This window comes from Furipterus horrens, unplaced genomic scaffold (assembly GCF_987537825.1).
Source record: "Furipterus horrens unplaced genomic scaffold, mFurHor1.1.pri manual_scaffold_2, whole genome shotgun sequence".
Taxonomy (NCBI): domain Eukaryota; kingdom Metazoa; phylum Chordata; class Mammalia; order Chiroptera; family Furipteridae; genus Furipterus; species Furipterus horrens.
The window spans coordinates 49,385,887-49,389,569 of NW_028327172.1; positions in this window are offsets into that span (position 1 = coordinate 49,385,887).

Sequence of the window (3,683 nt, forward strand, 5' to 3'; positions counted from 1 at the left end):
GGGTTTTTCCTGTCTTTTTGCCTGATCACTTCAGCTACAGGAAGGTATGGGGCCATTTCAGGATTTGGTCTCTGTCTAATTAAGTGGATCCTGATTATCAGGTTTTCCACTTATTTCCCTGGGTAATTTAATGGTCAGTATTGGCTCTAGTAGGTGTTCCTGGTTTTAGGCTTCTCTTGTTTCTCAGAGGATTTATTGGCTATGATGCCAGAAACTTTCTCTCACTTGCTTTGTTTATCTTTGCTTATGTGGTCTGTTCAATTCTTTGTTTGCAACCATGGAGAGGCTGAACCCCATCTCCATTTGCAACCTAATGACAAAAGTCCTTATAACTGGAAGAGGGAGAACCAGAGGGATGGCAGTAGGGAAGGTGCTGCTGGCTTTGAATATGGAGGAAGGGACCTCAAACCAAGGAATGCCAGCAACCTCTAGAATCTGGAAAAGGCAAGGGAATGGATTCTTCCCTAGAGTCTCCAGAAAAGAACACAGTCCTAATGACACCTTGATTTTAGGCCAGGAAGATCCATTATGGAATTTTGACCTTTGGGACTGAGATAGTACATTTATGTTGCTTTAAGCCACTAAATTTGTGGTAATATGCTATATAACCCCATAGAAAGCTAGTACAAGGAACTATTGAAGGTATTTGAGCTAGGGAGGGATGAGTCTTTTTTTGTAGCTAAAGAAGATCGATCATTTATGGAGAAATCAATGGAGAAGCCAGAGCAGTATTCACTGTGAACCCCAGCCTGGAAAGAAAAGGAAGTCCCAAAAGATGGCTTAGGGTGGATTGAGGGGTGGGAGGCCCGAGAAGGCCTGGCAGAAGGGTGTTTATGGGCTGAGTTTTGTGTACAGGCTCACAGCTCTTGATCAGTATGTTCTCCTTCTCCAACCAAGCTCCCTCCCAGCACCTGTTCAGAGTGGGGATGGGGTCCTCGGTGACTTCCAGGACTCTGGCCTGGGTCCCCAGGCTGGGGACCAGCCCTGTGGGTAGAGAAAGAGTCCCCTTATCCCCAACTGCAGGGTGACTCATGGAGTTTCTCAGGAGGTCGCTGAGCCCCTGCCCCATGAAAGTTGAGCCCTCTGGAGTCCTGGGCCTGCCTTTGCCAGCCTCCTTCCCCACCCCCAGTACCCTTGTGACCAGGTTTCCTCTGTAGGGAACCCAGCAAAAGTATGTTGAGAGAAAAAATATGAAGGATGGAGTAAAGAAATATCTGGGGAACACAACAAAGGTAGATGAATTCCCACAGGTTTTATTTATTCAGCCTTTCAATCAACCAACTAAGGAAACCTTCCTGAACTCCTAGGTTTCTGAGGTTGTAGGAAAGAGTTTGTCCTGTTTCTTGCTCTTAGGGGATCCCAGGTAGAAGAGAGACAGACATGTTATCTGTATGAGTGATTAGTTTTGTCACAGAATTTTAAAATATCGTAGACTTGCCCTGGCTGTTGTGGCTCAGTGGGTTGAGCGCTGGCCTGCAAACCAAAAGGTTGCTGGTTTGGTTCCTGCTCAGGGCACATGCCTGGGTTGCTGGCCAGGTCCCCAGTTGGGGGCATGTGGGAGGTGGCTGATGGATGTTTCTCTCCCTTTCTTTCTCCCACCCTTCCCCTCTACCTAAAAAATAAATTAAATCTTTAAAAATATATATCGCTTATACGTGAAGTTTTTCCAGTGGAGTGAACAAAACCTGATTGGAAATATAAGTTGTATGCTCAGGTCCCTCATTAATAAAGTAGAGGTTAGGTTGCAGGATCTCTGTAATATATCCAGCTCTGATAATCCAGACCTTTGTGACTGACTGACTAAGGGGCACTTTGTTGACATGTCAGCTTCTCTCTCTACCCTTTAGCAAGCCCAGAGCCCTGAGGCTGCCCTGGGAGCTTGTTGCATCAGCTGGAGGAAGTCGGGGTTTTTCCCAGAACTGAGGGAGGAATTGTGGGGGAGAGGCCGCACCAAAGACTTGCCAGCTTCCCGGGCTTAGTCCAGTCAGCTATTCACACAGAGCCTTTGTATCAGTAGAGTTTGCAGCGGATGATCAGAACACCTGAGATACCCATATTCCAGAGTAACAGAAAAGGCCTGGGCCTCCTGGGGTGACCTCAGAACGCCAGAGAGGGGGGGGTCCCACCACTCCCTCAAATAACTCATTTTTAGCTGGTCATTTGACTCTTGATGCCCAAAATTCTCCATTCAGATCATTGGTTTTTTTTTTTGTTGTTGTTGTTGTTTGTTTGTTTTTCATTGAAGGAGGCTCCATTTAGTCCAGCTCCTCAATCTTCCAAGGGGGAGACTGAGGCCTAGAGAGGGAGAGTGACATGCTAAGATTACCCAGTGAGAATATTTTGTTCAGTAGCACTGGCTGTCCGCTCCCTCTGCCTGGAAGACAACTCTTGCAGAAGCTCAGAACATTCAGGTCTCAACACAGATATTTACTCTTCCTGGGGGTAATATTTGCTGGTTTGGAGTGAATTCCTGACCCTGTGGCCACATGCATCCCCTGGGGATCTTGTTGAAATGCAGTTTCTGATTCGTAAGTTCTGGGCAGGGCCTGAGAATCTGCATTTACAATGAACTCCCTGGTGATTAGATGCTGCCAGTCTGCAGACCACACTTGCAAGCACCAAGGCTCTCACTCATTATTTTACTTTATTTTTTCCCCTAGTACATGCCACAGTGTGATATTATCATATTTATCTGTACGTATGTTTGTTGTAGCTTTCTTCTCACTAGATATAAGTTGCCTGAGTGGGGTGCTTTGCCTGCCTCATGTCCTGTGAGAGCCCCAGGCCCAGCACAGTGCAAACACACAGCAAGCTCTCAATGCATGAGGTCCACAGGGTGGCAGAAGGAGTCAGGTTCTGGAGGGCAGGGACCAAGTCCTGTTTTCTCAGGCCTCCTGCTGGCCCAGCAGGGGGAAAGGGCACACAGCAGGGGCCCAGTAACTGGGGGAGGCAGTGGAGAAGTTCCTGACCCTTGGGCCCCTGTGTTCCCCAATAGGTCAGGACTGGAGTGACAAAGCAAAGAAAAACAGCGTGATGTCCATAAATATCAGGTGATGTGTGTGTATAAAATTCATTTTTTAAGTCCTCACCCAAGAACATGCTTATTGATTTTAGAGAGAGGTGAAGGAAGGGAGAGAGAGGGAGAGAAACATTGAGATCAGATCGGTTGCCTCTTGTATGCACCCCCACTGGGGACTGAACCCACAATCTAGGCATGTGCCCTGACTGGGAATCGAACTTGCGACCTTTCAGTTTCTGGGATGACATTCCAACTAACTGAACCACACTGGGCAGGGCTAAAATTAATTTTTAAAACTAGAAAACTTGCTGCAACCTTTGTCTGAGTCCCTTCTGTAGCTGCCTGGGTTCTAGCCCAAGCAAGGTTACTTGAAGTCAAGCAGTCCCTTGCACCACATTCACATGGTGTTCCTGGCCTGGCCCTTGGGTGCTTTGACTTCAGTCCATGTGCAGTCAGTTCACTTTGTCCAACTTGAGTCATGCAGATACCCTGAGCATGAGGCCACAGGCAGTTCTGTGGAGGCCATTCCAGTGAAGTGCCTCACTCAGCCTCGGTTTCCTCCCACCTGAGGGTAGGATAGAAGACTGGGAGAACTGAAGGATGCTTGAGGTCCAGTCCAGCTTCTGCTAATTCCCTCCCTTCCATTGATAGGATTCCCTACCTG